Source organism: Lepidothrix coronata, unplaced genomic scaffold (assembly GCF_001604755.1).
Source record: "Lepidothrix coronata isolate B3197 unplaced genomic scaffold, Lepidothrix_coronata-1.0 Scaffold75, whole genome shotgun sequence".
Lineage (NCBI taxonomy): Eukaryota > Metazoa > Chordata > Aves > Passeriformes > Pipridae > Lepidothrix > Lepidothrix coronata.
The window spans coordinates 5764944-5781716 of NW_016690255.1; the positions used below are offsets into that span (position 1 = coordinate 5764944).

The 16773-nt window shown below is 42.1% G+C and overlaps 1 protein-coding gene across 2 annotated transcripts in view; it reads right to left on the reverse strand.

Annotated features, from left to right (window-relative positions):
• Positions 1-16773, reverse strand: part of LDLRAD4 (low density lipoprotein receptor class A domain containing 4) — a 254135-nt gene that overhangs the window by 43869 nt on the left and 193493 nt on the right. The gene's annotated exons all lie outside the window — the stretch shown is intronic.

A 16773-nucleotide genomic window follows, 5' to 3' on the forward strand; every position in this document is an offset into this window, starting at 1 on the left:
GGGGAAGGGAAGCAAAAAATACCATTGATAGCACAGGCTACAGTTCTCATCAGACAAACAAAACTGTAACATTTATGAATTACAGCCATTTGCAGTTAAACGAGCTGAAGAATCAGGATATATATTTTTTTAAAATCCATATTGAGCCTGGTAAAAGACTGTATGTAGGCTATGCGTGGGAGGTGAAGAACTGCCACCATCTCCCAAAGAGACATGACTAATACAAAATTTGGTAAGTCAGGATGACAATGCCAAGTCTTTCCTCATACTGTACAACTTGGATGAAAGCAACTATGTAGGAAGGTAGCTAGAACATGCCAGTGGAGGCTCATGCTGTACTCCACCACTATAAAGAAGGTATCTCACTAACTTAGACGGAGCAAACAATGTAGAAACAGCAAAAAAGTAGCTCTTTGCAAGCCAGAGCTTTCATGCTCTTGCATACTTCCTCCTACCTTCACTGTGGGACAACAGGAAACCTACACCCTATATAATGGAGGAGCTGGGCAGCTGCGAGCTAGTTCTAATTGGAAGAGTGATTGTGCCACTTGATGGGGGGAGCCTTGCACATCACCTGATTCAAATTGCCTAAAAACTGCTCATTTACAACCTGTTAAAATACAGTCTTGATTTCTGAACACAAGGTAAATGAGGATTGGTGAAAAGTTCCTTATTCTGATGGGCTACTTGTATCCACTACCCTGGAAAAATAATGCTGCCTTGGATTTCCACATGCCCTTCCAGCAAAGAACTTCCAGATTCCTCCCAAAGACTTCCAAGTCCTGAATCTGGCCCTCAGTGGAAATGCCTCAAATGAGGCTGCTCAACTTCAAGACCATGATTGCTCACATTTCCAGAAACTCAGTTCACTCCTTTTCCAGGAGCAGAAACATACGGCCAGCCAGGGCTATCAAAGTATAAAAAAGGATACTATGAAACTGCTTTCTATTGTGTCTATCAGCAGACAAGCTACGCTGCAGTAGCACAAAAGCTTTTCAACCATGCTAACAAGCAAAGGCACATGGGAGAAAGAACTGCTGGAGTTTTGGAAGCTATTTGCTGCGGTAATGTGCAACTGGTGTAGAGCAGCATGTACAGAAGGAGTGTGGCAACTTGACAGAAAGTGAGTAGCAAGCTGCTTCTCTTTTACTGCGGCTTTGCTCAGCTGGGTTGCCTTATGTAACCACCACCGGAGCAATTCACCATGGGAGGCAAGAGGAAGAAGACTGATTTACCTTAAGCCCTGTATAGCTTCATTCTCAGTTTTGCAAAGAGTGCAGACCCAAAACACAGATCCTATCACAAGAGAGACCCGCCAAAAATAAAAACCCTAATCATTCTACAAACACTAGGCCATTATCAAACATAATCTGACTCCAGATCGTGGATTACTGTTAAATTAGGACAAATCTCTCTTCCAGTGTAAAGTAAAAATAAAAAGAAATGAACCACACCACCCAAACCTAAATGAACCAAAAGCCTTACAGCCTTCTCTCACAAGTAGATGCACATATATCCATGATTCTACCTATTTTGGATCATAAGAGAGTAACTATGAAGCTATTCCCAGGCAACCATTCCCATGGCATTAAAAAATTGGTAACCAGTCTTCCATCCTGAAAACCCCAGTTTAAGTCAGGTCACAAAAGAAAGGATGAAACAGCCTTTGTAAGTGAGCTGGGTTTTGCTACACCTTTGACGGATTTGAGATTAGGGATCTGGTGACAGTCTGGCAGTCATCAAATAAAAAGGCCAGCAAGAATGTCAGCAATTAAGGGAGATCTGTGGAGAATAGGCAGGATCTGTAAGAAACCTCAAGGATGGAAACAGGACAGTTTGCCTGTGCCATGCTAGCTGGAAAGCAGCTCTTTGTAGTAGCTGGTGATCTTGTAAAGGGAGTTTCAAAAACCGTAGGCAGCCCAACTAGTGCTCTCTCTCAAGTTGCACTGGATCACAAAACTTATCAATTTCATTAATAACAAATGAAATTCTGCCACTGTGAGGCACTTTGAGCAATCTCTGTTCCGTGGTTGGTTATTCCCGCTTACATAAAGGTCCAGCTCGCCAGAACTGTAACTCTGCAGAGAACCTTGCTTGGCTATCGCTAGTTCAGTGCTAGCAATCTCAGACTTTCACAGTCTCCAAATTACTGCTGAGTGTCTCTTAAGTCCCAAAATAAGCCATTGTTCCTACTACCATTTAGATTGCTTTGCAGAACTTTTTCCTGCAGGATCTGAGCATTTACATGGAACATTCTGGGTCTTTATGTTACTTTTAGTCTCAGAATGAGTTGGCAAACAACATGGGAAATCTGAGTGAACACTGGATCACTAGGACAGCAAGACAGGAGTTCCAAGATTTTCTTCACAGCCTTGCAGACTCCACAGAATTCAAACCCAGCTCAAATGGCAACACTGTTAGAATAGAATAGTTTAAAAAAGAGAGGGACAGGAGGCTTCCAGTTACAAGCCCCACCTTCAAATTGCTAGAAAGACTTAGGTCAGTCATTCCAAGTCAATAACCTAAGACCCCTAGTGCAGAGCTTCACCTAAGGAAAGAATTTTGCTCACGTCTTTTGCTCCTCTTCTTTGGCTCCAGCCCCAGTACAGCGCTGCTGACTGTCTAACTCCCATGATCTGGCATGTAGAGACAGGAAATTGGAGAGGCACCACACTACTGGGAACATAAGTGGTGCCAGCACAGCGACAAAGAAGCAGGAGATGAGAGATCTCCTCTCTGACACCCATGACCACACTCAGCAAATCCATGTGGACTATCACCTCTGTGCCAAAGAGAAGGAAAGGATCATAAAAAACCCATAATTTTGAACACTGAAAGAGGAATTGGGGAATTTTTTACTGTTTTCCTTCACACTGCTAGCTCATTGAGGTTACTGAGTGCAAGGGAGGGATGGTAGATCGACCACAACTGTTCTACATGGCAAGCACCACTGCATGTCAAAGATACATCATCAGAAAAACAACAGGACCTGTAACAACACTTCAGAGTTTAAAAGTGCTTCTACTGCTAGCCTTGAACCTTTGAAACTTTCCAGGGATGGCAAAGTGCAGAGGAACCATAGTGATCACCAGATGAAGCAGAGGGGAGATCCAGGCACTCAGAAAACACCTATGACACAAAGAAATTGTTTTCATCCATTTATGCAACTTTCTTGGCTCACCTTGCCAGCATCTGTGAAAGCTACGTAAGTCATTCTGATACATACAGCACATGCTGCAGCATTCACTGCCCATGAACTGGCACAGCCCTGCCCAGAGCCACTGAATCCTTTTAGGCTGGAAGGGCCCTGGAAGGTGCCTTCACGATGCTATGCCCAAAGCCAGGTCAGCACTAGAGTTCAGATCAGACTGCAATTTATATTCTGCTGATCAGATTGATTATAAGAAATACCCTTTAACTCATCAGGACAAGGAGGGGACTCCACTAACTTAATGAATTCACTTCTAAAAAGGCACTAAATTTGTATTGCTTGCTGGGTCTAAGTAAGCCTGGCAAGGGTTTCTGAAAACAAGACATCTTGGCAATTGGAAATATCTTTAGCATGAGAAAATTTAATGGAGTTCATAAAGTTATGCCGGTTGACCGTCTCTTACCCTTACACAGACTACATGTGCAAAGAAGCCCTCAGACAGTACACTTTAAACCTGTCTCTTGGATGGAACAAGCTACACCAGCAAAAAAATTTTTTAAAAATAATTTAATTTACCTTCCAGCTTCTGCTGGCACAGCTGAATGTGTTAGGGGAGTGATTTACGAACAACCCTCGCTGATGTGCCATTTTCTAGTGCAGACTAAGCCACAGTCATTAACTAGGAGAGAACTTCAGAGTATGACAAGTTTAAAGGAGCTCCCCAACCAGTTCAGAAACACATGTCAAGCAATTAATTTTTAGAAGTATAGCAAACAAGTCACTGATAATCTCTCCTTTACAAATGAGGCTTGTCTATCAAAAGGTTCAATGCAATCACTGCAGTCAATTTTGGAAAAGCACGTTGTGATATTTAAGATTACCCAAAACGAACAGTGCTGAAGTAGGAAGACAAAATTTTAGCAGTAAAACATACAGCTTTATTGTCTGAGGACTGCCAAGTACATATGTTTTACCCTTGAGTTTGCTTTAACACAATGTGGGTATTATCACTACAAGCTGATCTGATACCTTAAAAACTCTACAGGCAGTATAAATGCATGTTTTCAAATGTGCCAATACTGTAACAGCTCTGCTTATGGCCCACAAGCTTCCAGGGACTAAACAGTAAATAGGAAAATTTTCTCTTTATTTAATTTAAACAGAAAAGTTCTCAAATCAGTCAGTGAGTTATGTTTGTGCTACCAAGATAAGTGATTTTCCAAATACACTAGGTTCAAAGCTGCAACTGTCCTACATGTGGGATTCGTGAAACCTCACTGGAGCATTACATTTTTTTAGGAAATAATTACATATGCTTTCATTATTTTACTTACTCTGCTTTCTGTTCTGATTCCAGAGGGTTTGTTTTCCCTTGCCCCAAATGATCCATTGCCATTACCACAAGCTAAAATTACACATAGCTGGCACATATACTGAGAAATGTGAAGAATAATTTTTAATATGATTTGCTTTTAAAGGCAAACCAGCAGTTACTAATCAGTTGACCTATTTCTACTCTAATTTACCATACTTAAATACACAACCCAAAAAACCCTCTACAGAAAGGAAAAAGCACCTCAAAACTTAACTGGGCTAGAGAAAGAGGGAAATATGCCATTACCTACTGAATTCCCTGGGGGAAAGAAAACTGGTATTTAGAAATAAGATTAACTATAATAAAAAAGAAGAAAAGCTTAGGGAAAAGATCCAGGTCATGAGGATGGTATTTCCAATTTTTTAAAGCTGCAATGCAACATTCCCAAGCTGAGAAAAACATTCTCCCTGCCCTCATGGCAACCCCACCACAGAAATGCCAGTGGCCATCTATCTCCTATTCCAGTTCTTCATGTCCCACACCTCCAAACCCAGAGACTGACTCCTCCAACCAAGCACGAAGCTTCACACATGTCTGAAGGAAAACTGGCAGGACTAAAGACATTGCTTACAAAACAGGTCCCTATGGGTATTAGCCATAAAGCGTCTATTTTAATGGTATCATTTATTTTCACCTATTTCAGCCTTTTCTTATTTTTTGCTTCCTTCTTGAGCAGGCCATAGAAAAAGCCTAACCAGTTTCCCTTTTCTTTGCTGGCACAGATCCTGGTCCCAGTGCCGGGGCTGGCAAGATGCCTGTTCATTTCAGTGGGAAAAGGATCAGGCCCAGTCCTGCAGATGTTACTCATGCAAGTACTCAGCTCCACCCTTCATCTCTCACATCGCTCCATGTTCTACAACTTAAAAAAACAGGGACAAAGTGGCCTCTCCTGCCTTCTCGTTGCTCCTCAAAGCTCTTTGTCACTGCTCCCTGGGGACTAATAACACTCAGCATTTCACACCTGCAACTGCCAACATCAGGACAAGGGGATCTTATTGGGAACCATCCACCATCATTTTTGTTTATCAAGGACCATGGCTCTTCTGGCCTGTGGGAAAGTCAAAAGTCAACAAAACCATCTCGAATACCGCGGCATTTGCTCTTTCTTCCAGAAGTCCCAGTTCCTGGAGTAGTGTTTCTTCTTGAGAAACTTGGCTTTCTTTTAAAAACTAATCTTTCCGGGTTCCCATAATTGCAGAGAATAGCCTGAAAATCTGGCTTCAGAGTTTCCCAAGAGAAAATAAAAAGCCAGTAAACAAAAAGAACTGGAAGTTTTTCCTTGATTAGATGTAATTTGTTGATTTTTCTTAACATCACTGCTTTAAGGAATTTTTTTTTTTTAAAGTCTTGGCAAATTATTTTTGAATGTTTTAGAATGGCAATTTGTTCTGAGGTAAATCCTGATTCAGAGTATAATCACTTTTGAATAGTAACAAAAAGTTTCTTCACTTTTTTGTCAGCATTATTCAATATTAATTAACTATATTTTATATATATTCTTTTATAGTAATGCTTTAAACTTCTTTATTGGATTAGAGACAAACTTGGGAAACAAAGTCCATTCTCAAACTAGAAAACCCTCAAGGCAACTAAGAGAATCAGATCTCATTTTATGCTTATGAAGCTGGTGTAGGAATTGTAAATATATACCTGTGAGACACTCTAGACTGGGAAAGAAAAGCTGACTGCTGCCCCTTCACAATTGGGCAATCTACAAATCAGTATGTAATTGGGCTTTAGTTGCTGACCTGTGAAATACGCATTATTTCAGTATTTCCAACACAAATAAAATGATGCCCATTAGAAAAATGTTCAGCTTGCATTATTTCAATACTCAAAACTGCTCTTCCCTAAGCAGAACTGAAATAGCAAACAGGGACATATTTTATTCTCATATATATGTCTACATACACAAGCACACTTTTTTTTTTCCTAACCACAATTTCTGCCTTTAGGAGAGCAAGAAATCATCTTGGGCAACTGCAGATGTTTAAGAAGAAACCCTTACAATACTTGAAGAGAAGGAAAGAAAGAAGTGAGCTGTGTTTGCTTAATGTCTGTGTATTTTAATGCACATGGGTGCAAGAGCGCATTAGCTGTAACCGTCCCTTTGCATTGTTGATCTTAAAAAAAAAAAGACAGAGAAAAGAATGAGACTTTCAGTGCAGCTGGGTCAGCCCGTACCATGGCACTCGTATCTGGCACTGGCATGGCCCAGCTGCACAGAGTATCTTATGCTAATGTCACAACCCAGCTACTACAAACGAGGGCTCTTGCGCAGTGGCAGCTCTCTCTAGCAACAGGCTGTTGGGGCTGTAAATACGCCGCCCTGTCTTGTCTCCAGCCACCTGGAACCATGCCTGGCTGAGGAAAGTTCCTGCTCGCAGACTGGCACCGACTAAGATGTTGATGCTCCCAGAATTTATGACCCTCTACACTTTGTCTGCTTACAGTAACTCTCCTCACAAAGTGCCACGAGGTGGGCCGGGCTGTCTGTGCTGGGCTCACCAGGGCAGAAGTGCTTCACCCACCCCACAAAAGATGTGTTTTGCCCTGCGTACCCAGCCCTGACAGCCATCCTTCTCCATAGCCTGCCATCATAAAACAATCTGCCTCCAGAGAAATATTCACAAGGAGCTATTTCGTATGATTTTTTTTTTTTACCAAAACACATCCATGGAAGGTGTCTGGACTGACCTCTTAACAAAATATATTACCATTAGCAAAATGAAAATGCCACTTATTTAATTTTTTTTTATTCCAGAAGTGAGCAGGAGGAGGTTGCAGGATTGATTTTCAGGAGCAATGAATTAAACAAACTAACAGAACCCACCCACACCCCACAACCACAATGCAGTAAGCTTTGAGATAACTTAAATATAATATACTTGACTCCAGAACTAGTCCTGACAGCCAAACAGGAAAACTACAAGTTACATTGTGAAAGTCACGGCCTGGAAACCTAAGCTGGACTGTTCTGCCCACTCCACCAAGGCTTCTGGGTTCTTGCTGAAGCTTTCTGAATTTTAAGGAAAAAGTTAGGAATTTGGTATCCTGGACCATTGTGTGGAAGGTAGCAATTCCTGAAGAAAACATACTTTGGTTTTGGTGCACAGACAAGGGAGCAAGATTCAAGGACATATTTCTGAGAAAAAAAAAATAACAATGTGCGCTGCTCTAGCCCATCAGGTGATGAAAAAAACAGCAAGAGAGTTTAAGGAACTGCCCCTTCCATGAAAATAAGATGTTGCAGACAGGGGAAAAGACAGGACAAGATAAAAGTACCAGGGCAACACGGTGCTATCAGGTCTGACTTCAAGTTTCTACATCTGCAAAACATTCTCATGTGATAACGCTAAAGCATGGACTTTTACTTAGGATTTTAATACTGAGCAAACAAACACAAGATTAAGTCACGTAGAAATTTAAAATTACCATCTCCTTTCCTTCTCAACTCTCCCCCAAGGACTTCAGGTCTAATTTAAGCATAAAGGACATTTGAAGCATTGAGACTATTTCTTAATAGTGAACTATAATTTGGGGGCAAAACAAAGACATCTGATTCTTCTGGAAAATACCTGTTCCCTTTTAAAATGGTAGCAAAAAGTATCTGTTTGGGGGTATGCACACACTGAGAAGACTGCTGTGTTTACAATACAAAAAAGTAACATATCAGTCCATGCTGAGAAGTCAGAACTGTCAATTGACCTCACATGTGACTGCATGGTGGAGTATCTTCCCCGAAAGCAAACCTGAAAGACTTTTCAAATACTAAATGTGAGGTATAGGGGTTTTTTTTCATTATGGTGACTTACTATGATCCATGAAGATCCAAATAATCTTTTCCTGGTTTGTTCTTGAATTTTAAATTTAATGAGATTAAAAAAAAAATCAAATCAGTCATTTTTTTCCCTTCCCAGATGACTTTTTTTCATGGGTTCTCTGAAAAAATGCTTACATTTAATCAAGTACAGCCTTTCAATCAAACATTGCCTAGGATTAAGCTAGAGAGAACAACGACACAGAGAAAATTTTGCAGTGTGTACAAATCTTTCTTCCACCAAACTGCTCAGCTTTCAGTAGGTTCAATTAGTAACAGTCTTGAGGACTTGAGGAACTGCAGGACTGTGCATTTCTGCAAAAAACAGCAAAACCCAGAAAAAAGCCCCAACCAAACAAGTGACAAAGCTCCTTAAACCCTTCCCACATATTTTTCTTTTCTTACACCTGTATGTTTCATACCATACTGACTTTTCTATGCAGAGAAATCTGAGTGTGTTATCCCACACTTCCACATCATCTCGCAGAATTTTTTTTTCTGCCCCCTATGTTTTTCTGGGAATATGTGCTAAGGAGAGGAGACTCTTTACATCCACACAGAAATTAGACTCCAGTTTTGGTTTTTCCCATAGTGGTTTGAATCAACGACAATCCCAGCAAAAACAACTGAGTTATTCTGGTGGAAACTCCAGAGGAAAAAAAGAAAGAGAACTAGGCTATTGCTTCACTACAGAAATAGATCAGTGATGTATGTTTACGCAGTGGCATTTTTCAACCGTGCACTAATAAGAACGCTCAGCTTGAATATTCCACAAATTCCTTAAGATCCTGATGCCTCTTCCTGGGACTAGCTCTTCATTAAATTTCATGACTCCTTAAAACAGAAAAGAGAAAATGTCAATACCACCTTCTAGCATGAGTGAAAGCTATCAAGGTAACCCTGCTCAAAAAATTGGAATGTCATGGAAACTTCAATGACGTTCAGTGGGATAATGAGTATTTTCTTGCACACATGAAGGGCAAAAAAAACCCCAATCTGTTTAAAGACAAATTCCTATCTCCTCCTTATAGTCCTCCCAACCCCCACCTCAACCCGAAAATGTGATTTACCAGAAGGAGCTCACAATGCTGCTCTGGCTGAGAAAGTACACTGAGAACTTCACAGCAAGCCCAAAATAGCCTGAAAAGAGGAAATGGGTGGGGGTGAGGTTCTTTCTTCTGCTCACAAAGGACTTCACCAGCCGATATAGATCAAGTAAAAACAGTCCTGACATGCGGAGCACACTTGGTGACAGTCCTCCCCTCTTTTCCCAGTCTGGTCTATTTTAAGATCACATCACAGGAAACTTGGCAGCTACATGTTTCCGAAAGTTGCCCCTGCCACTTCCACAAGTTCAAATCATTTGTAAGGGCACAGCTCACAGCACAGAAAATTCTGAGGGGACAAAAAAGGTGCTGTCGAGCTACCGAAGGCAGGTCATTCAAAGAAAGAACACAGTAATTGATAATTAAATGAAGCTGAAAACACCCTCACTTTTCAGTACTGTATTACTGGTTTTCAAAGAACTACAGCATTTACATGAGCCGTCCAAGTGCTGGTAGTACTTGTGATGGACACTGTGTGTCTGCTCAATGAAAGAAGTCCTCTGCATCAAGGCATTCAGTTCTTTGGGCTGTGCGTCCCTATCATTTTGTTATGGACTTTCTCTCACCTTCTTATCATTTTTTCAGAAAATTTTAACACTGTTACTTACTAATTAAAAAAGGATGTGTGTGTGTATGTGTGTAAGTTACACATGCAGACACAGAAGGCGGAACAAAGAACAATACGGTTGTTTCACGTCAAACTTCAACTCTGATTCCCATTAAGCATCAAGTAGAAGGAATGTTAATGGCATGGTCTGATTAGAGAAACTGATGATAATTAAAATACTAACAAAAAATGCAAAACCACATAAACATTGCCAGTGCCTTCAACCTTACATTACAAAATCATTCATATGTACAAAAGCAACAATGGGAGATTTTCTGAAACTAGGAAAATAAACACTAATTATAACTGAGTAAAATTCTTTCTTTAAAAATGGTTTTATTATTTTACAACCATATTTTTTACAAATGCCAGTTTCCCAGTCTCCCTTGTTCAGAGAACTAAGTTTCTGAGTAAAGTGAGCTCAAAAAAATTGTTGGAGAAAAATATTCTGCAGGAGAAGGATATAATACTTAAGCTCAATGGATTAAAACAGTCAAATAGATGTTTATCTCCCTTTCTCAAAGTAATTTATTTCTGGATATGGGAAGAGCATTCTCATCCCCAAAAGTCAATTTTAAGATACCTGTAAATAACTTAAAATACAGACCCTGATGTTCAATCTGTACACTAACATAACTACGGGAACACCACATATCTTGAGTGGCAATCTAAAGCTATTTAAAAACAAACTAACACTGTCTATGAAGAAAGTGGTGCAAGCCCTTGCCTCTTCATGAATTTCATGTGGTTGGAGTTTTGTATTTTAGTGACATCTGCTTCAAAAGGAAGGCCACCATAGGACAGATGTATTAGATCTCTTCTTGCAAAGCTCACTCACTGCTTTCATGCTGAATATCACTGCCCTGTCATGCGAGGGCTCTCTGTTCAACTTCCCCACACAGTTAGACAGATTAGCTTAAATTGCTGTAAATAACTCTCCTACTTGCTATTCTTGAGCCCTTTATTCCAGGCTACTCTATATTCTTAAACTGTACCTGAGTCGCCTTCATGTGTCATCCCTGTTGCTCTGGGAAACTCAGGGTTTAGTAAACAGGTTAAGCAAATGAAAAGATTAGTCAGTATTGCGCTTCAGATGGATGCAAGATGAGATTACACTGTAAGCAAGTACATTACCAAAATTAAGAAAGAAAGGTTTCTAGAATCTTTTCACTAATCTAAATAGCATGTACTGCACAAAAAGAAACCACCTACAAGTTTTGTGCTTGAGTCTTCCTGACCCTGATATTGAAGACCATTACCAACACCACCACTTTACTGGGCAAACTGGGATCTTTCGTTGCCATACAGACCACATGACGTGTACATTATGAGTTCCCTGTGATTGAAACGAAAGAAATTGGAAGGAACTAAGACTAAGGTGGCAACAAGATGATAATATTAGTTATGGAAGACAGAATAGCACAATATACTTACATCTACTCCTCACCATATGTTAATGTGTATTGCTACATCAAACAACATGAAATTCAATATACTTAAACACTCTTCACCACACCAAAGAAGAACTAAGGCAAGTTTAAGCAAGCTCAATTAAGAATGAATACTGACATTCAGAAAGGCTCAAGATAACATTTCTTCATTTTCTGAGGTTTCCTCCCCTCAAACAAACATGCTAATGACACTAGGGCATGACAAGCCATCACCAGTTCAAACTCAAAGCTTACCAGGGACAAAAACATTAGGTGGGAAGCAACATGACCCAACCAGTATGGCAATGGACAGGAAATCTACAGAAGCTTGGAAGCAATCCAGTCTCTTCCATTCTTGTCTGTACCTCTGTCACAAACAAGTCTAACCCTCATACCTCCATTTTCCATTGGCCATGAGATAGGCTATAATAGTTATTTATTTATAAAAGCACTTTACAGACAACTGTAGAAAAGTTCTAAACAAGAACTTTGTATTCTAATGTCCTAAAAATAATTCTTCACATGAAGTGGCTTTACAGTCTTAGTTTTGCCATGTTATATGGTCTCTCAGCATGAATGCATTCAGGTTCTGGTAATTACACCACCGTCTCTGTAGAGGCATCATCCATCATCCATCATCTAGAATCGTTAACAAATCAGCATCCTCAGAACTAAGGTCAAAAGAAAGGATAGAATGATTTCTCCCCTGAAAATTACTTGTTCTTAACAACAGAGAAAATATCTTGGATGTATATCTAATCAAGCAGAGCATAAACTGGCTGAGTTTTCAGACTGAAGAACTGCAAACTGACAGAAAATGTTTGGTGCCAATAACCCACCCTCTAACAGTTTTCTGATGCAGTCCTTTAGCTGTGAGATAAGGTGACTATTATAATCACTCTTTGCATATACAGAACGCACACAGACACACACAGAGCTGAAGAAGTTCTTCCAATTCAGTGGTATCAAAGAAAGGAAACCCCCACACTGACACCACTGCACGTGGCAGCACAGCACCCACGAGTCCCTGCAGTGCCACATGCAGCCCACACATATTGTGCAGCCATGATTAATTAAAGTTTCGGTGGATGATACAGACAAAGGGTAAGTTGACAAATAGGCACAGCAAGATGAACCCACTGTCCTGAGCACCAGCTGAAAGCAAGTGGCAAAGCCAAGAGAAAAAAAAAGGCTGTGTCTAAATGGTGGTAAAAGTCTGACTTCTGGAGAAGCCATAAGCATGACACATCCCTTGCCTTCACTATACAACACTCACTGTTTGACTGTCCTTACTCCCAAGCCATGCAGAACACCATTTTATCTTCTGAGCTACATGGACTGCCACCTTTTTTTTTTTTTAATGACACAGTAATTTCATACAGTGAGACACATTTTCAGAAGTTCTCAGCATTCAAAAATGTTGAATATTCGCATTTTCTGAATATGTAATGACATATCTACAGAACTGTCTTGTTCAAAAATCTAACCTTGGTAACCTCTCTGGAGATTACATCAATACACACAATAAGAAGAGTTGCTAAAGCCCTCCCCCTCCTGTTAAAAAAGAAAAAAAAAACAGATTTAAAATATTGTTCTAGTTTTTAATAATAGCTAAGAGTTAAAACCCAAAAACTAAATCTCTCCTGGAACTCAGGTGCCCCTTCATAGTAAGTGCCACTGAAATTCTCACAGGGATGACATCGACTCTGTGTAACTTTTATGGTGCCTCTAACCTTCTGAGCCTCTCAGCTAGCTTGAGGCACAGTCACAGCAATGTACCCTATCACTCTCATATTCATATATGTACACTTTTTTTTTAAATAATAATTTTTCTATGGCACAAGGTTGCTTTTCAAAGATGCACATCACTCTGTTTCCCGTTGACTACTCAGGAATCAGTGGATCCTCATAATTTCCAAAAACTAGGCCATAGAGACTTTACTGCTGAGCTGAGGTTCACTGAGGTGACATCTTCTGCACAGTTACAAAAGTCAAAATCTTTCAAAATCAAACAATGGATCAGGGAAAGACCAGTTCACATTTTTTAAATTGAGTAGACAGAGATCCTCTGTCTACACAAAAACATTAAAAGAGAAAAAATCCTAAAAATCTGGCTAAATTTAATATATTAGCAGTCACATTTTAAAATGCAGCCTATCAGAGATACGTCTCAGTGAAGTGAAAAATCTGTTCTGCAGGTGGGAAGGGTTTATCAAGAAGAAAACAGCCACTGTGGTAAATGATAAGAAATTTAGCTGGGACCACCAGCTGAGCCCCAGGTGTGTTGGCAAGCACTGCAGAGGGGCTTTTAGCTGGGGAGGGGTGTCTGGGGGACCACCGAGAGAAGGGATACCTGCATGAAGAGGCTCAGCTCTTGGAAGGGATGAGAAGGTGCTGCAGGCAACTCGTTGAGCAGGAACACACCATGCTGAACAGGGACTGAAATGGTGAAACATGATGCCAGCAGACAAGGAGTGAAGAAAATCTGGCAAGCTAGGATAGGTATCAGCGGCATTTCAGATAGGTGCCATCTGCCCCCTCCTCTTTAGCCTCCCGTTTGGATTACAGGATGTCGGCCTCCTGCTGATGGAAAATGGTTGGTGATACTGGGTCCTCACTGCAGGCTCCACAGCTGGGGACCTTCTCTACTATTTCCCCCCAAGTTCTCCCGGTGGGGGAGAAGGTTGTCAGTTTAGGCAGCTTTGAGGAGGTGGCTGGAAGGCTTCGGTGGGGGGGGTGGGTGGCGTGTAAAGAAAGGGACTAAACAGTTATAAAATATCTAATAATAATAATGGCCAGTCTTCACGAGCGAAGATTTGGGAAAGGTCATTAACCCTTCGAGCCTGCGCAGTGGATTTTTTTAGGTGAGACACAGCATGCGCTGAACTGAGCCCACCCTTTAATCCTGAGGTTCATCTGCCGGGGCCGAGCAAGCTTGGACAGTGGCAGTGAGGGTCTCACAGGACGTAGGTTTGTTTAGAGTGACCTTCTCTTAGATGGATTGCCTTACAGGGCTGACGAGCTCCATCTGCCCGGGGGGCTGGGAATCGAACCCGGGTCGCAGCGGTGAGAGTCCTGCACCCTAACCACTAGACCACTAGAGGCCCTATAAAATATCTACGCTTTAATCAAATTACTAATTAATTTATTAAACCCTATGGGGAATTTGACTTATGTTTATTTATCGCCAGCAGGTGATGGTTCAGCCCTCCCCACCTCTTTCCCTGAACCCGGAAAACTGCTTTATTTCTTCCCGGCTGGATGGGGAGGGCGGGAGCCCTCGGGGGCAGGGGCGCGGGAGCCCCGCGGTGGCGAGAGCCGCTCCCGGGCCGGCGCCGGGGACACCTGCCGGCCGCGGGTCCCGCAGCCCCGGCCCGGCCCCCGCCGGGGCTGGCTTTTTCTGGAAACATGACAGCCGGCCTCGGGGAGCCGGGAAGCCGCGGGGGAGGGGGGTGCCCGGCAGGACGCGAAGGCGCGACGTGGCGACGGTCGCTAAGGGAGTGACAACAGAGCGATCAACAGAGGGGCTGGTGCGCGGGGAGGTGCGAGCCCCGGGTGTTTATAGCCGCCCCTCGATGCCCGCCAGCCCCGCTGGCCGCCGCGCACGGAAATAGCTGTGCCCGGCGAACCACCGCTCCGCAACCGCGCACGGGTTATTTCTGAACGGCCCCAGCAAGATAAAACTTGAATCCGGGAGAGAGCGGCTGATTTACGGCCGCTTTAAGGGCAGTGTGCTTGGCTGCGGATGAGTGAAAAGACTTTTCTGCATGGGCAGGAACATTTCCCGTGACAGCGCTGCCGGCAGAGAGGGGATCGGGGATCTGGCATCCCACCCGCGCTGCCCTGGCCGTCCCCGGAGTTGGCAGCGCATTTTGCCCCACAGCCCACACTCCATCCCACAGCAGCTGGCCCTGCGTGGCACACATGGCTCGCCAGCCCTCTTACAAAAGGAGGGGGTAGGCATCTTGGGCCACAAAACTGGCTTTGGGCTTTCTGTCCTCACTCCTGCAATTTAGCACTGCATCTGCTCCAAAAGCCACTCCGCCTGTTCAAATCGAGCCTCCTGGCCAAAGCCTCTGTACCCGGACAGTGAGGATGCGCAACAAAGCCCAGCTTGCTTAAGCTCATCCTGCCACACTGTACCTTAAAAAACAAGGAAGATGTGGAATCCTCACATCACAAAATTAATGTGCTGAACTGTAGCAAAAGCCTTGACAATCAAACTTCTGTTCCAACAAAGCAGTAACAATAATCTACACTGCTGTGGCAAGGCCCTAAGTCCTGTTACATATACTCCTTTTTTTTTGTCTTGTTGAAAAGGAGAAAAAAAAGAATTAGGCACATTTATTAAGCTTTCAGAGTGCAACAGATTGGGTACCTTTAAAAAATAACAGTATTTTGATGTAAATATTAACTTATCATAAGCTTCCTGAAGCACATAAAGGCAGTATCGCTGCAGAGAAGGTATCTGCTTTCAAGGGGATTTGCATTCTCATTGAATGCTGGACCAGGTCCAGACCAGCCGGAGGATAACCACCCTCTAACCTCCCTGCGGAGACTTACAGAGACGAGACTGAAGCAGTATCATTTCTGACAGAAATCGAATCCTGGCTACTGCACTGCTGGGAACACTACAGACAAGAATTAAAAAAAAAAAAATAGGGAGGAATTGGAATTAAAACAATTCTTTGGAGCTCATTTGGGTAATACCTTGTCAAAGGACATGATATGGCAACACACTGTATATTTACTAAATGAATGCAAAAGTTAGGCAAGCGTCTGCTAGCATAAAATATAATTTTAACAAATGGAACGCACAAATGCTAAAGCTGACCAGTTATAGAACTGCTCAGTTACATGCCCAGGTTAACCAAGCTAAATAGTATGTCCAGTCACATACATGAAACCATGGAGGGCATCCAAAAAATACAATTTATTCACATTTCTGTCAGTTCATATTTCAGCACTAGCATCTCAGAGGACAGGATAATTCCTAGCGATATACCTCCAAAGATTCAGAAACAAGTGACCTTAATGGAAGCTCCTGAATATTAGGATATTGCATTACGGGTGCTCTGTACTTATTCAGTACTTCCTTCTTGATGTAATGCACCCAGGGACATAGATAAGAAAGTCCCAGGACAGACTGATGAACAGCTTCCAGGTATTCCCTATCTTGCTGTACTCATTCTGTTGTAGCAGTAGAAACCTATGAGCAGCCACATAGTGAACGGGATCAGAAAAAAGGTAAGCTAGCAAAACCACGGAAGGCAGCACAGGAATG